Here is a 27,462-nt window from a genome sequence, read left to right on the forward strand (position 1 = left end):
CATGATTTATTAGCTTAAGTGTTGTGGCATGAAAATCAGGGTGTGACAGACCTACCCCCCTTACAAGAATCTCGTCCCCGAGTTCCCAGACTAGGCGCGGGAAGGAATACGGAAACTTGGATTTGGGGTAGTCTTCACATCCTCATACTGCTTCTGCTTCCGTTTGGTGCTCCATTGAACCTTGAAGTACTCGATGGCGTGGCTTCGTGTTTGTCGTCCTGCTTGATCCAGATTGCAATTGGGGTCTCTCGCGTAGGTCATATTGGGCTGGAGGTCGATGGCTCGGTGATCGATGTCCTTGTAGAGGTCGGGGTAGTTAGGAAGTTGGAAACACTCCCGAGGTTGTGTTGTGTGGGAAAACGTTGTGCATAGTGGGTAACTCAGGTGGCAACTCCAGCTGGTAACTGTCTTCTCTTCGTCTCGTAGTGATCTCAGAGGGGGTTGTTAAATCTTGGAGTGATCTCGAAGAGGGCCGACGAATCTTGGTGTGGGTTTCCTTGTCATGAAAATGCTTGGTTCCCTTGAGAGGAGTGGTTTGTAGATATGCACGGTCTTCGACAAGGAAGTTCACTTCTTGACGATGATGGTTGGTATAGTTCTTCCTCCTTGACATGGCGGTCTTCAGATGTTCCCTAACCAGCTGAACGGTTCTTCTTCCGTCTTCGGGTAGGCAAGTATGTCCTCAAAGAAAGATGACAACTAACTTGTCCAAGTACTTCATGAAGCCTGTGGGGTACGCAAAGTGGGCTGAGGCATTGGTGGTGGTCACGGTTGAGTATTGGCCAAAGGCTTCTCGTCTTAGGTCCAAAGCCCATGGTCATGATCCGACCATGTGGTGGCTTGGTAAGGCTTAAGGGTTTCAAGGATTCTAGGGTGCGAGTGAATGTTTATCATCTTATCCTTAAGAACGATTTCTAATAAGCCAATTGTTCTATCTAGTCCTTTAAACAAATAACCATATACCACCGAAAGCATCAACTCTTGTACGTCAGCTCCAATCATCACTCATGCTATTATTATTCTCAGGACTTCCGAGAGGAGGTTTAATAGGATCATACATGTCTACGATCCCCAAACTCGCATGTATGTCTACCCCTAAAAATCCATGGGTATACAAGCTCCCAAGCTTGAGTTAAACATGACAATCCAAGTGCTCATCCTATTCTCCCAGGGTCCAAGGTAGTGCATCTCTATCCTAAGGAAACACGTCGTATGCCACTCCAAGATCTTGTTTCCTTCCTATGAATCAACTCCAAAGCCCATTAACTTCCATCAATCACTACATAATCCATTAATTCTACAAATCCAATGTCTATGGTGTTCCACACGATCTTCTAATGTCCTATAACCCCCCATATGGTTGAAAGGGCTACCCTTACTATAGTCAGTCCACCAATTTCCATTGTCAGGGTCAAGTAACTTCCAACCTCAAGCTTATATAGATCCTTAAATCAATTCCAATCTCCTAGTTTATTGTCCATCGAGAAACATGGTATCATGATCAAGATAATCAGTCTAAATCCAATCTACTCCGAACCATGTAGACTTACTCAGCATCTAGATTCCACTAGGATCACCCATTTAATCCAAATCTCTTGTCCAACGAGGAATCCTACATGTTTCCAAGTCATCATCGTAATGTCAACTATCTCCTATCAATATCCCCTGGTCAAGACAAATCCCTATACCTTCAAGAATTCCAGCTTGCGATCATAATTGTCCTACTAAATCCAATTTACTCAGAGGAAAAGAAAGTTATGCCACTTTATTAACACGATCCCACCAAGTTAATCTACCAACATGAAAGCCTCATAATCCTCCAAAGAGTCTCAGATAGTTCCTCAAGGTTACTGATACAAACTCATGAAGTCATTTGTCCCCTATTCCTATATCCTCAAATTGGTCCTCCTTATGGCATCGTCAGGTCTTGTGCTATATTGGGATGATAATGTGCTTGTTCACTATGTCCACTAGTTCCATAATGATCCCAGTGCTGTGCAAGGTTTACAGAGGCTTAACTGGTTCTCTTGCAATTCTGCGGGTTAAGCACATGGTTAAGGACTCGAGCTGGGGTATCTCGTGAAGTCTCGAAGGGTCTAGGGATGAGTTTCTAATCGGGAGGGTTAAACTTAACTCTACAGGGTTGCACCTGGTTGAGGAGGCGGTAGCAAAAAGTTTTCAGTGCTAGTTGGTCGCTGAGGTGGAATCCTTGGTGCATTTGGTCTTGCTGGTCTTCAGAGATGAGAGGGAGAAGTAGCATAGAGGAGGGGAATGCCTAAAGGGGGTTCTGTAGTGCAAGTGCAAACAAACAGGTGCAAAAAGGGCCAAACAAAAGAAACAAGGTAAGGAAGGTGATATAGTCATGTACTTGTTGCCTAGGGCAAAAGTGCGACTTATATCAAAACACAAACAATAAAAACAAGCAACACACAATCATGGTTCTATTCGAACAATCATACGGACTCGACTGCGCATAGGGGGTACACGACTCATCCTACCCTAGGGGTTCTCGGACTCAGTAGTCGTGCCTTGTGCCTCGTGCGGTCTTCTGAGTTTTCCTCAGGTGTTGCTACGTCTCTTATTTTGACGAAACAATCTGGGTTGAGCCGGAAGAATCTTCAACAACTTCTCGCATGTTGAAGTGATGGGGTGAAGGTGGCTCCTCGTAGCTGGTGTTGACTTGGTCTCCTCTTGTCTTTTTTATTCATGATGATCCCTTTGCGTTCTAAGGCATCGGCGGTTCCAGGTGGCAATCCTTTATGCAGTGACAATAGCAAGGCATAGTAGAGGTCCAATCTGTCGGTTACGTTGATGACAACATCAACACCAAGAGCGGGGGATAAAGAGAACCGTTTTCCTGCTCACTATAGTGAGGCAGACCAAATGGCGAGGTTCTCATCCACCGGTGGTTGCTGATATAACAACGGTAGTGACAAGATTACTCTATTAGCGATGTATATCATGATCTTGCATGTCCTATGCCCTGATCATCGTAGGCCAAGGTTGCATCATCTTGGGGCAGTGTCGAGGGTGTCACCATCTTCTGAGTCTTGATGTCCTCATTCCTCGAGGATGTATCTTCTGTTGGTGTCGTCTTGTCATGGTGTCGCCAAGCTTGTGTTCAGAGGATGTGGGTGAATGTCTAGCAAGGCATATTCCTCCTAGATCATCCATGAGGATTACAAGGAATCCAACGGTTAGGGGCATAAGGATTCTAGCGACCATTTACAAAAGTTTTGAAGGGGAAGAGATCAATAAGTTTCGAAAAACTCAGAAGGGAAGAGTAGAGATAGTTTTAAGAATAATTTTACCCTAACTAACGACCATGCTAACTAAGGCTTCCTACAGTCAGGATGGCTCTGATACCAGCTCTGTGGGGACCCCGACTCATAAGTCGTGATCACCGAATGCACGTGTACAGTGATCCCAGAGATCAATGCTCACTGAACACACAGAAGCTGAATAACAAGAGTCTTACATCCATACATACCGTATTACACAAGTAGGACCATTATGGTCAAGTCTTGAGTATAACATCGCAGCGGAAATCTTCGTCGATAACTTGGACCCATGCCATCTGCCTTAACCCTACAGGCATTCTGACTGGGAAGCGTTCTAGCTCGCATGTTTGTCACGGAAGTATTCTTCATCATATCCCATTCTTTCATGCATGGCCAATAAAATAACCAGTGGCAAGCCAATGAGTACTTTGAATGTACTCGGAAGCAACCCAAGAGTGATAACAGAATAAATATGCACGACTCTACTGCTAAATTGGCAGTTTTGCGGAAAGGTAGTTTTTTTATGCAAGTATGATCAACATTTTATCAAGGATTTGAATGCGTCTGCAACAAGTATCAGGAGGTTACAGACATCAACATCGGGATAGAGTTGTGAACAACTCATACTCAAGCTCATCGTGACTTCCTCACGAATCACGTCAACTGATTTACCAAACCGTGTTGTTTGTCAGAAACATATGGACATAGTCTAAGCAGCACCACCCAGCTGTCCTTGACCGTGGACACGGCTATTCGAATAGTTTTACACTATGCAGAGGTTGCACACTTTACCCACAAGATCCGGGAACTTCCGTGTCATCCACGACCCGCGGTACCTCAAGTACCCGGGGTAAGCACCCGATCACTATCTTTCCCTAGACGACACTAATATAGAGTCCACTCGATTGGTAGCAGCCCCCGTGCCCAACAATTCACATCTCAAATTTTGTGGAGCCACGCTCCCATATTCATCACGTACCACAAGCACGGGGTACCAACGGTGTGTCCGGTGCCCTGTAAAAATAGTCATGGCCGCCCTACCTGGCACGACCCCGTCCCGAGAGAGCGCAACAACGACTCTCCCGTCACTAGTAATGCGGGCTCCAAGCTAGTATCGGCCTAGGTAATCAATAATGCCCTTTCCCATATATGGGTAGAGTGGTCGCGCATGTTTGGTTGGGACGGTCGTCAAATCTTAAATCTAATCCATCTCTGTAAACAAAATTTTTATCAAGCCTCGGTACACTACTTCTCCACCAAGTAGTGACCTAGTTCATCATCATCTCCCAGGGGCATCAGTGGCAACCACTAGGGCTGTTTGCAAGTATGTCAAACCACACTTGTTTCTTTCCATGCATAACCCTGACCCACTTTGCGTAGCCATTTACTATAGCATATTTCTATAACCCACCAACACAACTCTAAACAAGGATAGAGTCATGAAGAATGCAAGTATCAACGGGTATGCAACGGAGGCAAGCCTAGCAAGGTTGCCATTCAAGGTATATCATGCACTCAGTGAAGCAACGAAAATGCTATTATGATGTAAAATGGTTCCTCATGGTCAAAGGGCTGCTTGCCTGGTTCATCAGAGTCTTGAAATCTTCTGGTCCTTCTCCAAGTACTCCGTCTACTTCGTCAACTAACGTCGGAAACAAACACAATAAGCAACACAACAAGGCAAAAATAAAAGTGCTCTAAAAATATTAATTTGACTTTTCTAGGACATCTTTGGTTATATGAAAAATAACCAGAGTGGTTTCATTGGAATTGGGTCAGTGGATATTTCTAAACATTTTGATATGATGGAATCAAGGGGTTTATGAATTTGCAAGAAGTGTACAGAAATATATTTTTGAAAAACGAGCAAAGGCACCCATTTAACAAAACATGATTTTAGAAGCATCTAGGAGTTGGTTTCACTGGATTTGGAGTTCAAGTGAATTCCCTATGAATTGCCAAAGTTGACAAATATGAAGAAATGGCTCATTATATTGTGTGGCATAGAAAGTATTAATAAAAATGTTCATAACCTAAGTTATAAACTCAGGAGCATCTAGAAATTTGAATCATGTCATTTGGATCAAAGATGATGTCTCTGTGATTTTCTAAAGTTCATCACAGAAATGCAAAATGGGATTTTATTAAATTTGAGTGAGGAAAATTGTTCTGAAAAAATGTGCATGTTGCACCAAAAGGTAGATCATGATTTATGGAGTCACTATAAATTTGAATCACCAAATTTGGAGGTAATATGAATATTTGGGAGATTTTACAAGTTTCTGGAAAAAGAAAAAGACAAAGGAAGGGGGGTTTATACCTCTACTGCACACTGGGTGCAGTATAGCACCGCAGTGTACTGGGCCGGCCCAGCGGCTCGGCCACGCGGACGACAGGCGACGTCGAAGGCGCCCAGGCGGAGTGCGCCTTCGCTGCGGGGACACGGGAGAGGGCAAACCCGCCTCCACTTGCCAGCGTGGCCCGGTGGCTGGGCCACTGATGGGCGGGGCCCGTCTGCAGGTTCGTCCTCCACCTCCTGCGCGGGCGCGATGGGAGACATAGGAGGCGTTCGACGCCGGCTGCCGGCGCTACAGGGCGTCTCCGGCGATGCTCTGCCCACTGGCGTGCTCAGAGGAGAGTGGCGCATCCGACGAGGTACTCCACGAAGGCAGGGGTGGTCGGATGCGGGCGGTGCATCGCCCGCGGCGGACGGAGGCGACAGTGAGGTTGGGGCATTGCGCTGCAGCCGCGGAGAGGACGAAATGAAGAGGGGGAGGTATGCATGATGGTGGTGGAGATGTTCTGAGGCCATGAGGTGGAGAGGAGGGGCTCAGGTTGGCACGAATTTGGGCAGAGCCCGGCGGCTCGGCCCCGGCCATGGAGGTGGTTGGAGGGCACGGGAGGAGGAATGGGTTGGCCTGGGTGGTGTACGGGAGAGAGAGAGAGAGAGAGCAAATGGAGCAGCTAGGAGGGCCTGGAACGGACTTAAGTAGCCGACCCGTGGCTCACCGTGGGCACGACGCACGGGTGGCCGCGACAACGGCTCGGGCTGCCAGGAGAGAGTGCGAGGACTTGTCTGTGGCATTAGTGGGGGTGGACTAGGGCGCCAGGAAGAGAGAGAGGGAGCGGGGCGAGCTCCGGGTTGGGCCACAAGCTCGCACGACATTGGCGGGCTCGGGCAGCTCTGGGCACGCGTGGCATGGGCAAGACAGATGGGGAAAGGAGGGGGCCAGCGCGGTGGCGTGTTGCGGACGTCGAGGCACCTCGACTGGCGCAAGGGGGAGGCTCGAGGTGGTCGGGGGACGCGGCGTCAACGGTCGCCTGCTCTGCGTCGCGCTCCAGAGCATGCAAATGGCTGGCGTCCGCGGCTTTTCGCGCGCACCCACGCGTCCACTTGTGTCTGGCGTCTGCAGGAAGACTAAACAAGAGGGAGGCTTTGGATGCTTTGTAACTTGCCAGGAGTGGGAGAGAGATGAGAAAGGGAGGGAAAAGTGGCTGTCCAGAGAAGAAAAATGGGTCTCTGCCCCCTTAATCATTGCTCCTTGGGCAGCAAGGCATGCAAGAGGTAGAGGAGGAGCAGGTGAGGCCGTGGGAAAAACTATAGCTCATGGAGATTAGTGGAAATGGCCAAAACATGCATTTTATGTTTCTGCCAGAAGGTGTTTGATGTAGGTTTGGGCAACCAAATGGACTTCCCTTGTCATGAGGCTTGACAGGGTCAAATGGCCTGAGAAAATAAATGGTTCCACCAAGATTGAGTTCATTTGGGCAAAGTTGCCAATGCAACTTTTGTAAACCCTAGAAATCAGCAGAAATGGACTTTCCAAGATTTAGTCATGCAAATCTATTCTCGTTGATGCACCACTTAGTGTAGTGTCATCATTTAAAGTTCTGAACATGTGCACAAAAGTTGAGATCAAAAGGAGAAAGTTGCCAATGTAAAGTTGCTCAAACTTCAAAATGGACAGAAATGGTTTTGAGGGGATTTCATGGGGTTATACTATTCTCCATGACATGAGACTTGGCAAAATCATCAAACTTGTCATATGTGACATGCTAGAATTTTCTTCGAGTTTTTCGGGAATATTTCCTTTGTAAATATTTTAAAAGCTTGAAATATCCAGAAAGGGTTTTTGAGGGATTTGACCAATATTTTGAACATGACCATGTGTTGAAACTCTTATATATGGAAAATATACGTCCACTGAGTTTCCCTGATTTTTTTCAAATATTTTTGAAGCTTTAAAATAATTTTAACCTATTAAAGACCATTTCTGGTTTAAAGAAAAAGCCTTTAAATAAAATAGGAAAATAACTTTTCAAATTATATTTTTGTGGTTTTTGGGAGTCCTATATCTAATAGGAGTCAAATATAATTTTTGAAATATTTTTCGTGCCCTAAATTAAGTACTTGTAGTTCAAGTCTCAATACAGGGGTTTTTGGAAAACCTAATTTAGAAAATACTTTTTGGCCAAAATATTTTGTTAAGAAAATACTATTATGTCCTATACACATGGCATGATCATTGAGGAAAGTTTTTGGATCAAGGAGAAGGAGTATAAGAGTTGGAGGATTTATTTGATTTTTAGAGCACTTGCAAACATTCAGTCAAACCAAAGACAAAACACTCAAAAGTTTTTTGTCAAACCACACTTTATCATGATTTATTAGCTTAAGTGTTGTGGCATGAAAATCAGGGTGTGACAGGCCTATATTGCAGGATGGCAGGCACACCATCATCACCAACTCGTCCGTACTGTGTTAAAAAGACTTTGCTTTTTATAATTATATATGTTATATATATTCCCCTTGATTTTTCTTATGTATAAAGTTGTGATATAAAAGACTTTTATATTTCTTTACAGAGGGAGTATCTCTCTGTCAAAAATATATTTATGTGTAACTAGTTACTCCTGTCTTTCTACTTCCTTTCGCTGATATGTGGGGCATCCGGCAACGGGGCCATGTACCATATGCACCAAATTAGAGTGCACAACTGCACGGTAGACACACCCCAGTCGTAGCGCCGTAGTAATGCCCAATGAGCCGTGAAATCACAAAAACCACCACCTTTCCAGCTTTAGCAGTAAGCTGGACGGACGAAGCGGCAATATTTCACTAGGCCTGAATCCCCTTCTCCCTCGTCTTCTTGTTCAGAGAAATCCCCGCTCGGCGATTGCATAGGGTTTTCTCATGGAGAACCTGGTATGAGTTCTTCATCCAACCCCGATAAATCCAAGTTCCTTGGTCGCGGGTAATCCTAGGATGGCAGCCGCCGCCGTTGATGCATTTTTCTTCCTACTGAATCTAGTGTGTTTCATTTGCGGTGCCCAAAGTGCGAGGACCCTACAGGTTTCTGCGCCCTCTGCGAGACGCCACACTTGTTCCTTCTGATCCTAACACAGGATTTTAAAATGCTCATAGTATGTTCTTAGAATCCTCTTTTCTATCTGGGAGGATGGGGTTTTTTGAACATGCTGTCGACTAATTTGGAAATTTGGATTGCTATAGTTGGATAAAAGGTACTAGTACCATGGTCAACACTGACGTGAATGAGGAAATTATTTCTAGATTTCGATAGGGAATACATTGTGTTCTCATATTATTTTTCCTGCGGTGCATTCCTTGCTCTGCCAGAACACATGTACTCAAGATGCTCGGCCTTGCCATTACTGAATACACCAGTTTAATGGTCACAGTGAAGACAAGCTATGGATATAAGTTCCGAGTTGGGTTCATGAACCAAGAAGATTGCTGTTTTTTTTATGGCCGAACATTGGATAAACTTTCTCAAGTGTTATGGACTGAAAGTTGGTGCACGAATGTTGATGGAAATAGCAGAACCTGGTCTCATCTTCACTATGATCTTCCACCCTGAAGTCGTTCCAATTGTTCATCCATGTTAGTTTTGTATGTGGTTCTTGCTTGTTACCTCGATTACTTCTTAATCCACCTATTCTATCTAACTAATCACAATTTAACTTTAGAAGTAGCAACGAATCTCTCACGGAGATGCTACTTCTAACCAATATTTTCTTATACTTGCTGGCACGTGTAGGTTTTTTCAGAGTTAAGCTGGCTACTCGTTTGTTATTCTGTAAGAACTCGGCTGTTACTGATGGCACTGAAGATGAATGGGACGACAACCACAAGTTCCTACACTTTATTGATCGTCTTGAGGTCCTTGTGGGGCGTTTCAATGGTGGAAGGCCACGTGGGATATGTGTGCCACTGCTGCACTCGTTGAACTGGTCCAACTGTGTCGAGAAACTTATGGTACGAGCTGTTTTCTGTTATATATGTTGTTCATAAACTCTTGCTTATACACAGTTTTACAGCTGTGATCTTCTTGAAACAGAAACTACCCAGTTCTATTGTTCCTATACAGATGCCTGACCATGGTCGGGTCAGACTTGCACTTGGTCACAACATGATGTTTATGTCGACCTACTCCATTCCCCTTGGAGGTGAAAAGATACTTATTCATGGGTGCTCTCAAATAATGAAGGCCCATCCATGTTGGAGAATATGACAGAAGATTATGTTCCTGCTTTTCCATGGCTCTAAAGCGAATATACTGTTTATTGACCACATTTTGAGATGAAGCTGCTTTCAAAAGGTTGTGGATGCGCGGGGTGGCGCCTGGGCCTTGTCCTGGGGCTTGGCGGCCTCACCCTTGGTTAACTCTAGGCAAAGTAGCACAGTTCGAGGCGTGTTTTGTACGGTTGAACCTGTATAAGTACTCATACTACTTTTAGCTATGGTTGTTAATTGCCTCTGCTGGTTTCAGTTAGGTTGTTAAGTACTCCTGCTGCTTTTATAGTCTGTCGTGTTTCTTCAGTCCTGTCTTCCTCCAGCCGCCAAAACCAAACCAGCGCCGGCGGGGCCGCCTGCTTCCGCCTCCCACGGCTGGCTGCACCTCAGCGCACGCATCGCCGCCCCACCGTCTCCTAAATCGTTAACGCCGACGTCCGAGGCCTCGCCGTCGTCCTCCGCGCGATTTGGTGCGCTCGCCGTGGCACCGCCCTCTTGCATTGTCAACATGGTTAACAAACAACAGGAATCGGCAGACTGTACGTGGAGAGGATGACAGTAGAGGCCCACCATGTCCATGGCCGGACGCAAGGAAGTTCCTCATTTTTTGTTATATATACTCCATTGTCAGCGTATGGAAAAAGAAAATGCTTCCTCCTAGTGGTTTCCTGACATCTGGGACCCACGACATTGTCAGCGTATATACTCAGTAGACAAGAGAACAACAACATAAGATCGGCTGATACCTGGGACGTAGCTACTCGAGCAGCATTTTTTTTGTTATTGTTGAGACGGAGCAGGGTTTCAACTGGGCTGTGGCCCGTCTAGCCCAGGCTTATATTTTATGTTCACCTTATGACCAGTCCAGCTATTTTTACTTTGTGAAAATGAGCCCAGTTTATTTTTTCTGAAGGATACCCAATCTAGGCCTACTTATTTTTCTAAGCCCTGATGGGCTGCAACTCTTTCAAGATGCCTGAAAATCTTGAAAGTAATATGAAATGGGTTGTAAATATAAAAATAGATGACAAATTGGCAATTACTTTATAATTTCTGAATTTTTTCACATTTTCAAATTCCTATTTCACTGGGCTTTAACCTAATTTAAATATATCTTCAAAGTACTTTAAATCTGGCTCGACATTTCGGTATTAAAACTAGTTTGGAACCCACAGAAATATGCGAAATTTCGTTTAAATTTTTAACCCCGGCCCTGGCCAACAAAAAAACGGACTGCAATAAATTGCATAAGAAGTTACACTGAGCTATATATAAATTATTAAAAAAATAGGGAATGGTCTGATTGTGGGCCTATTAAGTTGACGTGTATGCAAGATTTTTTTACTTATTATATACATCAACAAACTATTCTAGCAGACGTACCCGTTGGATGTCAATCCAACAGCCATTGTGTTTCTTCAATCTCTGATCTTCTTGCTCCAGCCGCCAAATCCAGTGCCGGCGGGACCGCCTGCTCCCGCCTCCCGTGGCCGTTTGTGCTGCCGCGCAGGCCTCGCACTGCCTACTACTCCCACCACTGTCCAGACTATCCCTCTACTCACCCACATCCCTCCACTGCTGTGGCTTCGCCGCCTCCGGGTCATTCCCTTCCTGGGTCTCGCCGTCGTCCATCGCGCTGGTGTTCTCGGCGCGGCATGGTCAACGTTGTCAACAAACGACAACATCTGAAGAGGGATGTACATGGAGAGGCTGAAAGTTGGGACCCACATGGTCCATGGCCGCACGCAAGCAAGTACTCCCTCCGTCCCAAAATAAGAGTCTCAACTTTGTACTAGCTTTAGTATAAATTTGTACTAAGCTTGAGACACTTATTTTGGGACAGAGGGAGTACCTCCTTATTACGCCAAAAAGAATAAATACTCCCGCTCACAGCTCGGACCCACCAGCTATATCTTCGCACGCAAGGAACTGCCTCCTTAGTATGCACAAAAAATGAATACTCCCCTTGCTAGCTGGGACCCACCATAGTGGGAGCCTGACTTGTGGGCCTACTAAGTTGAGGCGGACGGAGGGCTTTGTCAACTTAGTCAACAAACGATTCTATCACCAGTGACAGTTGGATTGTTAACATCCAACGGTCGTCCTGCTTCTTCAACCTCTGATTTTCTTGCTCCAGCCGTCCAAAGCACCGCGTGCTCTTGCCTCCCGTGGCCGGCTGTGCTGCCGCGGAGGCCTCACCACCCCCTACTACTCCAGCAGCTGGCGAGGCTATCCCTCTACTCACCCACACCCCCTGTTATTCTGCGGCGACGGCAGGCTCACACCGCAGCCAAACCAGTGAACCCTTGTACTCATGCCCGCGTGGGCTTCCACTACCACGTATTCCCCGGCTCCGCGTTGTCCCCTTCCTAGGCCTCGCTGTCGTCCACCGCCTTGGTACTCTCGGCGCGGCGTGGTCAATGTGGTCAACGACCGACTTCCATCAGAAGAGTATTGTACGTGGAGATGCTGACAGCTGGGTCCACGGCCGCAGCAAGGAAGTGCCTCCTTTTTACATGGAAAATAATGATTCCTCCACCTGATAGCAGGGACCCACCGGACGGGCCACCGTATTTCGTGAAAAAAAAAACGTTTCCCCTCTGACTGCTGGGACCCACCAGCTACATCTTCGCACGCAAGGAAGTGCCTAACAGTCGGGACCCACCTGGTCCAAGCGTACGTAGCGTTGTCATTCTGGTGGCGAACATGTACGTACATACTGGTCGATCGGTATGTCTGCAAGCTGCAGCGATGAACCGTGGCCGAGTAAGGAAGGGAACGTGTCATAGTAGAGGCGCGCACGTAGAATGTACACGTACGTATAGTGGCCAGGGTGCAAGAAAGTAAATACGGCCACGTACGTACATATGGGCGGGGTCTCGAACACCTACTCGTGCATACGTACCGCCAGGGCTCGTGTACATGGCTGGGTCGGAACGGAGAAATTGCGTCATCGTCGTGTTCATGGGGAGGCGACGGAATACGTCGTGTTCATCGGGAGGCAACGGAACGCGTGCTGTTCAACGGGAGCCAACCGGCATGGACGGAACATCCGATGGAAACGAGGCCTGGCGTACCGCAGAACGGAGGAAACAGCCTTGTGTTCGACCGACCACGGTCGAAACGGGATCCTGTTCATCGGGAGGGGTCTGGCGTACCGCAAAACGGAGGAAACAGTCCTCCTACGGTCGAAACGGGGTCCTGTTGATTGGGAGGGGTGTGGCGTACCACAAAACGGAGGAAACAGACTTGTGTTGGAGCGCTACGGTCGAAACGGGGGTCCTGTTCATCGGGAGGGGTGTGTTGTACCGCAAAACGGGACTCCACGGGATACTGTTCATCTCCACCGTCGACTGCCTCCACGGGCTACTGTTCATCCACCGTCGACCTCCTCCAGCCTCCACCTGCGACTGTTCATCCACGGGCTCCGGTTCATCCAGCCTCCACCGCGCGCTTCTCCACCGGCTACTGTTCAACCAGCCCTCTCCACGGGGTCCTGTTCAACCACCCCTCCACGGGCTACTGTTCATCCAGCCCTCCACCGGCTACTGTTCAACGAACCCTCCACGGGGTCCTGGTCATCCAACCCTCCACGGGGTCATGTTCATCCACTCCTCGACGGGGTCCTGTTCATCAACCCCTCCACCGGCTCGATCGATCGGGGTACTGTTCATCCAGCGGCAATGGCCTCTATTACCACGGGGTCTTGTTCATCCAAACCCCCAACAACGCTCACTGTTCAATTAGCAGCAGTAGCGAGGGAATCACTCTGGTTCAGTTAACATGAAGGGATCGATCGATCGCTCGTGTTTAGTAACGTGTAGCCTGCAGTGCAATCGCTTGGGTTTAGTTAGAGCCCAACGCCTCGCTCTGGTTCAGTTAGAGCCCAACGCCTCGCACACACGCGCGTACGTACGAGAGAAACGCGCATCGCTCGGCCCCCGACCACCCACCGTAACCGGGAACTCCCTGAGATTTTCCTCACTCTCGCTTCTACCACGGTTTTTTCCATCATGGACAGCCCAAAGAATGTCATGCAGTCGCGTCTCCGGCCCACCTAGGATGAAAAACCCATTTTCTATCATGATTGTTTGTCAAAGAAGTAGGAGCCCACCACATCTATGATGATACCGGGGTTTTTCATAATTATCCTCATAGAAGTGTCATAAGTATGACAGAAAAAATTCGTTCGGCCCAAAATGTCACGGATGTGTCTTTTTTTGTAGTGCAGTGGCCAGCCCCTTTGCAGTAGAAGCACTCAGTTTCAGGCTTAGGTCCAGAGTTGGGCTTCTTCCCGGGAGCAGCAACTTGCTTGCTATTCTTCTTGAACTTCCCCTTCTTTCCTTTGCCCTTTTTCTTGAAACTAGTGGCCTTCTTAACCATCAACACTTGATGCTCCTTCTTGATTTCTTCCTCCGCAGCCTTAGGCTTTGCGAAGAGCTCGGGAATTGTCTTTTCCATCCCTTGAATATTATAGTTCATCATGAAGCCTTTATAGCTTGGTGGGAGTGATTGAAGAACTCTGTGAATGACACTATCATCCAGGAGATTAACTCCTAGCCGAGTCAAGTGGTTATGGTACCCAGACATTCTGAGTATGTGTTCACTGACAGAACTGTTCTCCTCCATCTTGCAGCTATAGAACTTGTTGGAGACTTCATATCTCTCAACTCGGGAATTTGCTTGAAATATTAACTTCAACTCTTGGAACATCTCATATGCTCCATTACGTTCAGAACGTCTTTGAAGTCCAGATTCTAAGTCGTAAAGCATGGCACACTGAACTATCGAGTAGTCATTAGATTTAGCTTGCTAGACGTTCATAACATCCGGAGTTGCTCCTGTAGCAGACCTTGCACCTAGCGGTGCTTCTAGGAGGTAACTCTTCTGTGGAGCAATGAGGATAATCATCACGTTACGGACCCAGTCCGTGTAGTTTCTACCATCATCTTTCAAATTAGCTTTATCTAGGAACGCATTAAAATTCATGGGAACGGTAGCACATGCCATTGATCTACAACAACATAGATATGCAAAAACTATCAGGACTAAGTTCAATTAATCATATTACTAAAGAACTCCCACTTAGATAGACATCCCTCGAGTCATCTAAATGATCACGTGATCCATATCACCTAAACCATGTCCGATCATCACGTGACATGGAGTAGTTTTCAATGGTGAACATCTCTATGTTGATCATATCTACTATATGATTCACGTTTGACCTTTCGGTCTCAGTGTTCCGAGGCCATATCTATATATGCTAGGCTCGTCAAGTTTAACCTGAGTATTCTGCACGTGCAAAACTGTCTTACACCCGTTGTATGTGAATGTAGAGCTTATCACACCTGATCATCACGTGGTGCCTCAGCACGACGAACTGTAGCAATAGTGCATACTCAGGGAGAACACTTATACCTTGAAATTTAATATGGGATCATCTTATAATGCTACCGCCATACTAAGCAAAATAAGATGCATAAAAGATAAACATCACATGCAATCATAATATGTGACATGATATGTCCATCATCATCTTGTGCCTTTGATCTCCATCTCCAAAGCACCGTCATGATCTCCATCGTCACCGGCTTGACACCTTGATCTCCATTGTAGCATCGTTGTCTTCTCGCCAACTATTGCTTCTACAACTATCGCTACCGCATAGTGATAAAGTAAAGCAATTACATGGCAATTGCATTTCATACAATAAAGCGACAACCATAAGGCTCCTGCCAGTTGCTGATAACTTTTACAAAACATGATCATCTCATACAATAACTTATATCACATCATGTCTTGACAATATCACATCACAACATGCCCTGCAAAAACAAGTTAGACATCCTCTACTTTGTTGTTGCAAGTTTTATGTGGCTGCTACGGGCTTCTAGCAAGAACCGTTCTTACCTATGCATCAAAACCACAATGATTTTTCTTCAATAAGGACCGGGCGTAGTCAAATTCGATTCAACTAAAGTTGGAGAACGGACACCCGCCAGCCACCTTTATGCAAAACAAGTTGCATGTCTGTCGGTGGAACCGGTCTCATTAACGTGATCATGTAAGGTTGGTCTAGGCCGCTTCATCCAACAATACCGCCGAATCAAAATAAGACGTTGGTGGTAAGCAGCATGACTATTATCGCCCACAACTCTTTGTGTTCTACTCGTGCATATCATCTACGCATAGACCAGGCTCGGATGCACTGTTGGGGGACGTAGCATGCAATTTCAAAAAAATTCCTACGATCACTCAAGATCTATCTAGGAGATGCATAGCAACGAGAGGGGAAGAGTGTGTCCATGTACCCTCGTAGACCGAAAGCGGAAGGTTTAGTTTAACACGGTTGATGTAGTCGAACGTCTTCACGATCCAACCGATCAAGTACCGAACGTACGGAACCTCCGAGTTCTGCACACGTTCAGCTCCATGTTATCCCTCGAACTCTTGATCCAGCAGAGGGTCGAGGGAGAGTTTTGTCAGCACGATGGTGTGGTGACGGTGATGGTGATGTGATCCGCGCAGGGCTTCGCCTAAGCACTATGTGAATATGACCGGACGAGTAAACCATAGAGAGAGATGCCACACACGGCTTGGAACAATTGGTGTGTCTCCAAGTGGTGCCCTGCCCACGTATATAAAGGAGGGAGAGGAGGAGGCCGGCCACCAGGGGCGCGCCAAGAGGGGGGAGTCTGTAGCGACCAGACATCAAACAGTCCGATCTCTGTGCATCAGTGTCATCCCCGGATCGGTAATGCTGACACGCACAGTACTCGAAGGATTTATAACAGAGTAGCAATCACACACTTATTACATCGAATGTCTCAAAAGAGAACTTATTACAAATAATATGGCTTAAGGCCATCTAAATACGATAACAGCGGAAGGCTTGGAAGATAAAGCGAGTCCATCAACTGCAACGGCATCACTGAGTGAAAGACCACGAGCTAAGGCACCTTACTCGTCGTCTGAAAAGTCTGCAACATGATATGTTGCAGCCCGAAAACGGGTCAGCACATGGAATATGCTGGCAATATAACACCAAAGAGTAATAAACATAATAAGGCTATCACTACATGCATATATGGCTGGTGGAGGCTGTAAGGTTAATATGTTTTGCGAAAAGCCAATTTTTCCCCACAACAAAGGAATAAATTTTATTTAACTATCATGGCGGTTGTTAAACATTGAGAATGGTAAACCCCATCTCAATCCCAATTAAAAGTAATTAATAACCCATTCAAATTTTATAATTAAGAGTGATGAGATCCACATGATAATCCAAGAACAAGATACTCAAGACGTCCATAACCGGGGACACGGCTAACCATGATTAGTTTGTACACTCTGCAGAGGTTTGCGCACTTTTCCCCACAAGACTCGATCTCCTCCGTTGGATTTCTCGCACTACATGGTGTTTGAGAAACGGATGACCGAGACACAGTCTTTCAGAAGCGTTAACTCTTTACTCTGGGTAGACAGTACCACCTACATCCCCTACATCTACTAGCCTACCACTGAAAGAGGTCACACAACATAATCAACTATGCCAGAGCCCATAATGGCTTGTGGCTGCACACGAAAGTTTCTAGCATGAATAATCTCATGATCCCTTTGAGCCTGGGTGGCAGTCCATAGGAGAATCACACGGTACCCCGGGATTTCCAAAAATACAGGCAATCACTGGGTTCCCCAGGTGCCTCAATCCACCCAGATGTGTATTAAAGTTGCCACCTTAAGTTAACCAATAACTAACAATACTCACATCTCTCATGAATACTCTCAAACCCAAACCACGTCTACAAGCATAGCATAGCAATATAAGCAACGTAGAAGTAACTCCCATAGGTTTGATAATAAACAGGTGAATAGGTACTACCTCATCTACTTCCCAAACCCACAAATTAAATTAGACCCTAACCATGCAATTGTTTGTGGATTGATCTAATGCAATAAAACTGGGTAGCAAAGAGGTATGATCAAAGTGTTACTTGCCTTGCTGATGATCCGTGAAACCTAGAGACTCGTAGTAGCACGCTTCGCACTCCGGGTACTCTATCGCAAACAAACAAGCATACAATAAGCAATCAAGCAACAACGCATGGGTAAAACTCAAATAAGAGATATAACCAGAAAGTTCAACTTAAGAACTCCGGTTTGCAATAAGAATCAAATCAAACGAAGCAACGAAACTTAAACTTCGAAAGAAACAAGCTTCGTTTACTAATCTGGACTAAAGTCAATTTTTACAGCAGCAAAAACTTGTTTAAGTTGGTTAAATAGAAAGAGGGTTTCGAGACGAAACTCTAGGCGCTTGAATCGCCTGATTCGGATAAACGTGCGAAAAGTTAAACTAAAACGAAAATCGGATCAGAAGTCGCAATCGAAAATAATCGCGGAAAAATCCGGGAAAAAGAAAAACTGACGTACAAACTAACGAACGAACGTTCGTTATCTGCGGCTAATGGCCGAAAGCCGTTCGTTAAAATGAACGTACGGATGAACGTCCGCTAAATAACTAAACCGAAAAAAAATCGAGCCGAAACTAAAAAAACGGATCTACGGTTTTAAAAAAACCATCGGTTTTCTCGCGAAAACCGAGGCGGCGGCGGCTACCTCCGGCGGGGTCGGGCGGCGACGGCGGGGCTCGGGACGGGCGGTGTGGCGGGGCGGCAACTCGGCGGCGGCGGATCGGGGCGGGGCTAGGGTTTGCGGGTGGGTTGCGGCGGCGGCTTATAAAGCCCCCCCCCCCCCCACCGGGCGGAGTCCCGGGCGGATACGGCCCAAAGTCGGTTTCCTTTTTTTAAATTATTTCGCGCAGAAAAACGAATAAAAGAAATACTAAACGGACTACAAAAATCCTGAAAAAAAATTCCCCGTCCTCTAAAAATTAGCCAGACCAGGTGAACATTTATTTGGGACTCTAATGCAATTTCGAAAAACGCATATTTTTCCTAATTCAAATAAAATAGCGACAAAACTCCGAACAAAAATCTTATTTGATTTTAATATTAAATCTCCAATATTTCTTTATTTTTAGGAAGTCATTTTATCCTCTTTCTTTTTATTTTTATAAAATAAATATTTATGAAGAGAAAATAATTAAAATCAAACGATCCTCTTTTCAAAATTCGAGAAAAGTCAAATATGAAAATAACAAAATTCCCAACTCTCTCCGTGGGTCCTTGAGTTGCATAGAATTTCTAGGATCAAGCCAAAAAGCAATAAAATATGATATGCAATTGATGATCTAATGTATAACATTCCAAATTGAAAATTTGGGATGTTACAAACCTACCCCCCTTATGATGAATCTCGCCCTCGAGATTCGGGTTGGCTAGAATATAGGTGAGGGTGATCCTTCCGTAGGTCTTCCTCTCATTCCCAGGTGGCTTCATCTTCGGTATGGTGACTCCACTGAACTTTGCAGAACTTGATTACTTTGCTGCGTGTAACTCAGCTGGCAAACTCGAGTATCTTGACTGGTTTCTCCTCATATGTCAAGTCACTATCCAACTGTATCGCTTCCAGTGGTACTGTATCTCTCAGAGGGATATCAGCCATCTCTGCGTGGTACTTCTTCAACTGAGAAACATGGAACACGTCGTGAACTCCTGACAATCCTTCAGACAATTCCAACTTGTAAGCAACTTCTCCCATACGTCCCAAAACTTGGTATGGTCCCACAAAATGTGGTGCTAACTTTCCCGTAACTCCAAAATGCTTCACTCCTCGAAGTGGTGATACACGAAGATATACTTTGTCTCCAACTTCGTAAACTGTCTCCTTGCGTTTAGAATCCGCATAACTCTTCTGCCTGGACTGGGCTACTTTGAGTCTATCGCGAATCAGCTTAACCTTCTCTTCAGACTCTTTAATCAAATCTGGTCCAAACAACTGTCGGTCTCCAACTTCGTCCCACAACAACGATGTTTTGCACCTCCTTCCATACAGTGCTTTGAAAGGGGCCATCTTCAAACTGGCTTGATAGCTGTTATTGTAAGAGAACTCTGCATACGGCTAATTATCGTCCCAACTAGACCCATAGTCTAGCGCACAAGCTCTCAACATGTCCTCCAGAATCTAGTTGACTCTGTCAGTTTGTCCATCTGTGTGCGGGTGAAAAGCTGTACTGAACTCTAGCCTGGTTCCCAAAGTTTCATGCAACTGATTCCAAAACTTTGAGGTGAACTGGGTTCCTCTATCTGATACAATGGTCCTCGAAACTCCATGCAGACATACGATCCTGGTCATGTATATCTTTGCCAACTTAGCACTTGTGTAAGTAGTCTTCACTGGGATGAAATGAGCTACCTTCGTCAAACGATTGACTACAACCCATATCGAGTCATAGCCTGAACGAGTCCTGGGTAATCCCGTGATAAAGTCCATGCCTAGTTTATCCCACTTCCATTCGGGTATCGGCAATGGCGGGCTTATGATGTTCTGCCTTCACTCTCTGACATACATCACAAACTGCTATATACTCCGCTATATCCTTCTTCATTCCGGTCCACCAGAAACTATCCTTCAAATCCAGGTACATCTTGGTATTTCCTGGGTGAATCGAATATGGCGAATCATGGGCCTCCTGCAAAATCAGCTTCCTGATCTCCTGATCATTTGGCGCATATACGTGGTCCTCAAACCATAAGGTATCGTGCTCATCCTCACGGAATCCTTTAGCCTTTCCTTTACTCATCCTTTCCTTTATTTCGGCTATCTCCTTGTCCGTCTTCTGAGCTTCTCTGATCTTATCCATCAAAGTAGATTGAATCTCGAAAGCTGCTACATAACCTCTCGGAACAATTTCCAAACATAGCTCGTGAAGGTCGTCTGCCAACTCCTTGGGTAATTCTCCGGTCATGAGTGTATTGACATGACTTTTGCGGCTCAACACATCGGCAACTACGTTAGCCTTTCCAGGATGATAATGCAACCGCATATCATAATCCTTAATGAGTTCTAACCATCTCCTCTGCCTGAGATTCAACTCCTTCTGCGTGAAAATATACTTCAAACTCTTGTGATCTGTGTATACCTCACAATGGTTTCCGATGAGAAAATGTCTCCAAGTCTTCAACGCATGCACTACGGCTACTAACTCCAAATCATGGGTAGCATAATTTAACTCATGGGGTTTAAGCTGTCGTGAGGCATATGAAACAACTCTTCCCTCCTGCATAAGTACGACTCCAAGTCCTCGACGAGAAGCGTCGCAATACACTTCATAATCCTTGCATTGATCTGGCAGAATCAATACTCATGATGTAACCAAGCGTTTCTTCAACTCCTGAAAACTGGCCTCACATTCCTCAGTCCATTTGAACTTGGTGTCCTTCTTCAACAACTCCGTCATGGGCTTTGCAATCCTTGAGAAATTTTCTACGAACCTCCGGTAGTATCCTGCGAGTCCAAGAAAACTCCGAATCTCTCCGACTGACGTGGGTGACTCCCAATTTGTCACAGTGACAACTTTGGTGGGGTCTACTGCTATTCCTTCTCCGGATATAACATATCCAAGGAATCCAGCTTCCTTCAACCAAAACTCACACTTGCTGAACTTGGCGTATAACTGATGTTCCCTGAGCTTCCCAAGTACCAAACACAAATGCTCTTTATGTTCTTCATTCTTCGAGTAGACCAGAATATCATCAATGAACACCACAACAAACTTATCCAAAAACTCCATAAACACCTTGTTCATCATGTTCATAAAATAGGCAGGTGCGTTAGTCAGGCCAAACGACATAACGGTATACTCATATAGCCCGTACCTCGTGGTAAAAGCTGTCTTAGGTATATCTTGCTCTCGAATCTTCAGCTGGTGGTACCCTAATCGCAGATCGATTTTGGAAAACACCTTAGCTCCTTGCAGCTGGTCAAACAAATCATTGATCATCGGCAGTGGGTACTTGTTCTTGATCGTCACCTCATTCAATCATCGATAATCAACAACCATCCTTAACGATCCATCCTTCTTCATTAGAAGTACTGGGGATCCCCAAGGTGACAAAGTTGGGCGAATATAACCTTTATCCAGTAACTCCTTAATCTGCTTCTTAATTTCCTCCAAATCCTTTGTGGGCATTCTGTACGGCCTCTTAGATATTGGTCCTGTTCCTGGCAAAAGCTCAATCAAGAACTCAATGTCTCTATCCGGTGGCATGCCTGGCAACTCTTCTAGAAATACATCCGAAAAATTCTTCACCACTGGTACTTCCTCCTGTACAACTCCTGATAAGGAATTCACTTGAGTCCCATTCGGCATATGCCGGGATACATACTTGATCCTTCTTCCTTCTGGGGTGGTGTGCAAAATCGACTTACTGGCGCAGTCAATGTTCCCTCCATACTTCAATAACCAATCCATGCCTAATATCACATCCAGTCCTTGTGACTCCAATACTATTAGGTCTGAGGGAAATAGGTAGTTACCAATCCTTAATGGTAACCGATCACACCATAGGCTAGCCATATACTCTGCTCCTGGCGAGGTTACTAACATGGGTGACCTAAGGGCTTGGGTTGGCAGTTTAAACTTATCCACAAATCCCCTTGATATGTATGAATGCGATGCACTAGTATCAAAAAGTACGACCATAGTAAATGACTTAACCAAAAACTTACCTATTACTGCATTGGGTTGGGCTTCTTCCCAGCTTCCATAGCCGTTTCCATTCTTAGCTTCAGGACATTCATTGGCATAATGTCCAGTCTTCTGACACTTGTAGCAAGTAACGTGGCTTAGATCTTTCTTGGCGGGTGTCGCCAGGTTAGAACGGTTCTGTCCGTTGCTTCCTCCATTGCCATTCCCGTTCTTGGCGCCACTATGGTTATGCGAACTCCCTCAAGTGTGATTGTGACTTCCATGGTTATGGACAAGTCCTCCCGAGTTCGGGGTGAAACGGGGCCTCTGATGAGCTCCAGAATTATACTTCCCTTGTCCATACTTCCTCTGGCGGTTGTCAATCTGTTGTTGCTTCCCTTCAATCATGAGAGCTCTGTCTACCAACTCCTGGTAGTTATTGAAATTTGCCACCATCAACTGCATGCTCCGCTCATCATTCAGTCCTTCTAGAAACTTCTCCTGCTTAGCTGCATCTGTAGCGATGTCATCTGGGGCATAACGTGCTAGCTTACTAAAGTCATCCACATACTAGCCAACGGTGCGTCCTCCTTGGTGTAAGTTGCGAAACTCGCGCTTCTTCATGGCCATAGCTCCTGTTGATACATGGGCAGTGCGAAAAGCCTACTGAAACTGATCCCATGTCACAGTGTCGATGGGGTAAGTGACTATGAAATTCTCCCACCATGATGCTACGGGTCCATCAAGCTGATGTGCGGCAATACGCACTCTCTCCGCATCTGTGCATCCTGCAGTAGTCAACTCCCTTTCAATCTTGCGGAGCCAATCATCTGCAACAATCGTCTCGGTGCTACTGGAGAACACCGGCGGATTCAGCCTAAGAAAACGGGCTAAGTGATCAACTGGTGGTGGTGGGGGTGGGTTGTTGTTGTTGTTCCCCTGGTTTTGATTCTGGACTAGTATCTGCATCAATGCATTCTGCTGCTGGATCAACTGAGTGAGCTCCGGTGGGAAAGCAAAGCCATTGTCGCGTCTCGGAGGCATCTGCCGGGTTTAGAAAAGGTGAGAAAACAGAGTAGAATGAGGTCTAGGGGGAAAACACTACCCATATGCACATGAGACAAACACAAACATATCACTCAATCAATCAAGCAAGGGCATACAATCGGTCTAGAACTATCGTTACAAAAGTGCTGGGACTATACTATATACATGGTGGAATTCTACTACGGATTTGGTGGTCGACTAGAAAAATTGATCGGTCGAAGACTCCATGATATCTGCTCTTGCTTCATCAACATAGTCATCATCGCTATCATCCGGATCCGAGTCGTTGTCGTCGATGATGATGTAGTTCTCCGGGCAAGTGGAACTGTCGTCTTATCCTCCTGGCGCGGGGTCTCCCATGAATACTCCCAGCTTCCTTGTCAGGTCGTCATTCTTCTCCACTAGTACGACGATTTCCTCCATATAATCCTCGCGAGTAGCCTTTAGTTCTTCCTCCAGTTCCGTGATCCTTGTCATTGCCTTCTTCAAATCTGTCATGCCTGCGCACATCTGCTTCTCCTGGCGTCGAATGTGTTGGTTTAACTCCTGGATGAAAGCTGCAATCGATCTATCCTTCCTGGTGCTGATCATCTCCCATTGCTCATCTCGGCGTCCACAAATCTGATAGATAGTATCCTTGAGATCGTTGTGGTAAACTTCTCCAATGCATCCCATGGTAATTTGGGCTGCCATACTCTTTCCTAGACTCTAGGTTGGTGCATCAAAGGAAAACTCTATGGGCTAAGTGACTGGCGTAAACGTCCTTCCTGGATCTTGCACTTGAATCATCCAGCGCTCCTCTTCTGGTAAGGTGGCGTTGTAAGTCCCTGTGAAGCTTGGTATTCCAATGTTCGGGTATCTAGTGACTTCCTTCAGGTGACGTCCAAAAGGGGTGTCTTCATCTGGTTGCGTAAACTTGATCCTTGCATCCGCCATCCTAAAGAGTAGAAAATAGAGAGGAGTTAGAAATGAGAAGAGAGTAGTGATATAGGGCTTTAGCTTAGTGGTCGTGTCCTACAGTCGACGTGTGCTCTGATACCATCTTGTAGCGACCAGACCTCAAACAGTTTGATCTCTGTGCATCAGTGTCATCCCTGGATCAGTAATGCTGACACACACAGTACTCGAAGGATTTATAATAGAGTAGCAATCACACACTTATTACATCGAATGTCTCAAAAGAGAACTTATTACAAATAATATGGCTTAAGGCCATCTAAATACGATAACATCGGAAGGCTTGGAAGATAAAGCGAGTCCATCAACTCCAACGACATCACTGAGTGAAAGACCACGACCTAAGGCACCTTACTCGTTGTCTAAAAAGTCTGCAACATGATACGTTGCAGCCCGAAAACGGGTCAACACATGGAATATGCTGGCAATATAACACCAAAGAGTAATAAACAGAATAAGGCTATCACTACATGCATATATGGCTGGTGGAGGCTGTAAGGTTAATATGTTTTGCGAAAAGCGAATTTTTTCCTACAACAAAGGAATAACTTTTATTTAACTATCATGGTGGTTGCTAAACATTGAGAATGGTAAACCCCATCTCAATCCCAATTAAAAGTAATTAATAACCCAATCAAATTTTATAATTAAGAGTGATGACATCCACATGATAATCCAAGAACCAGATACTCAAGACGTCCATAACCGGGGACACGGCTAACCATGATTAGTTAGTACACTCTGCAGAGGTTTGCGCACTTTTCCCCACAAGACTCGATCTCCTCCGTTGGATTTCTCGCACTACATGGTGTTTGTGAAACGGATGACCGAGACACAGTCTTTTAGAAGCATTAACTCTTTACTCTGGGTAGACAGTACCACCTACATCCCCTACATCTGCTAGCCTACCACTGAAAGAGGTCACACAACATAATCAACTATGCCAGAGCCCATAATGGCTTGTGGCTGCACACGAAAGTTTCTAGCATGAATAATCTCATGATCCCTTTGAGCCTGGGTGGCAGTCCATAGGAGAATCACACGGTACCCCGGGATTTCCAAAAATACAGGCAATCACTGGGTTCCCCAGGTGCCTCAATCCACCAAGATGTGTATTAAAGTTGCCACCTTAAGTTAACCAATAACTAACAATACTCACATCTCTCATGAATACTCTCAAACCCAAACCACGTCTACAAGCATAGCATAGCAATATAAGCAACGTAGAAGTAACTCCCATAGGTTTGATAATAAACAGGTGAATAGGTACTACCTCATCTACTTCCCAAACCCACAAATTAAATTAGACCCTAACCATGCAATTGTTTGTGGATTGATCTAATGCAATAAAACTGGGTAGCAAAGAGGTATGATCAAAGTGTTACTTGCCTTGCTGATGATCCGTGAAACCTAGAGACTCGTGGTAGCACGCTTCGCACTCCGGGTACTCTATCGCAAACAAACAAGCATACAATAAGCAATCAAGCAACAACGCATGGGTAAAACTCAAATAAGAGATATAACCAGAAAGTTCAACTTAAGAACTCCGGTTTGCAATAAGAATCAAATCAAACGAAGCAACGAAACTAAAACTTCGAAAGAAACAAGCTTCGTTTACTAATCTGGACTAAATTCAATTTTTACAGCAGCAAAAACTTGTTTAAGTTGGTTAAATAGAAAGAGGGTTTCGAGACGAAACTCTAGGCGCTTGAATCGCCTGATTCGGATAAACGTGCGAAAAGTTAAACTAAAACGAAAATCGGATCGGAAGTCGCAATCGAAAATAATCGCGGAAAAATCCGGGAAAAAGAAAAACTGACGAACAAACTAACGAACGAACGTTCGTTATATCTGGCTAACGGGCGAAAACCGTTCGTTAAAACGAACGTATGGACGAACGTCCGCTAAATAACTAAACCAAAAAAACCGAACTGAAACTATAAAAACCGGATCTAGGGTTTTAGAAAAACCCATCGGTTTTCTCGCGAAAATCGAGGCGGCGGCGGCTACCTTCGGCGGGGTTGGGCGGCAGCGGGGCTCGGGACGGGCGGCGCGGAAACTCGGCGGCGGGGCGGCAGCGGCGGCGCTAGCGGTGGCGGCGGATCGGGGCGGGGCTAGGGTTTGCGGGTGGGTTGCGGCAGCGGCTGGGCCTCGCGGCTTATAAAGCCCCCCCGGCGGAGTCCCGCGCGGATACGGCCCAAAGTCGGTTTCCTTTTTTTTAAATTATTTCATACAGAAAAATGAATAAAAGAAATACTAAACGGACTCCAAAAATCCTGAAATAAATTTTCCCCGTCCTCTAAAAATAAGCCGGACCAGGTGAACATTTATTTGGGACTCTAATGCAATTTTGAAAAACACATATTTTCCTAATTCAAATAAAATAGCGACAAAACTCCGAACAAAAATCTTATTTGATTTTAATATTAAGTCTCCAATATTTCTTTATTTTGAGGAAGTCATTTTATCATCTCTCTTTTTATTTTTATAAAAGAAATATTTATGAAGAGAAAATAATTAAAATCAAACGATCCTCTTTTCAAAATTCGAGAAAACTCAAATATGAAAATAACGAAATTCCCAACTCTCTCTGTGGGTCCTTGAGTTGCGTAGAATTTTCTAGGATCAAGCTAAAAAGCAATAAAATATGATATGCAATTGATGATCTAATGTATAACATTCCAAATTGAAAATTTGGGATGTTACAGAGTCCTACTAGGACTCCAGTCCTAGTAGGATTCGCCCCCTTTTTGTCCTTCTCATGGAGGGGGAAAGAGGGAAGGAGAAGGGAGAGGGGGAAAGGAAAGGGGGCCACGCCTCCTTCCCCTTGTCCAATTCGGACAGCCCATGGGGGGCGCCACCCCTTGTGGGCTCCCCTCTCTCTCCCCTATGTGCCATGTTGTCCCATTACTTCCCCCCGGTGGTTCCGGTAACCCCTCGGTACTCCGATAAATATCTGAAATGTCCCGAAACCATTCTGGTGTCCAAATACTATCGTCCAATATATCAATCTTTACCTCTTAACAATTTTGAGACTCCTCATCATG

This window comes from Aegilops tauschii, chromosome 4 (assembly GCF_002575655.3).
Source record: "Aegilops tauschii subsp. strangulata cultivar AL8/78 chromosome 4, Aet v6.0, whole genome shotgun sequence".
Classification (NCBI taxonomy): Eukaryota; Viridiplantae; Streptophyta; class Magnoliopsida; order Poales; family Poaceae; genus Aegilops; species Aegilops tauschii.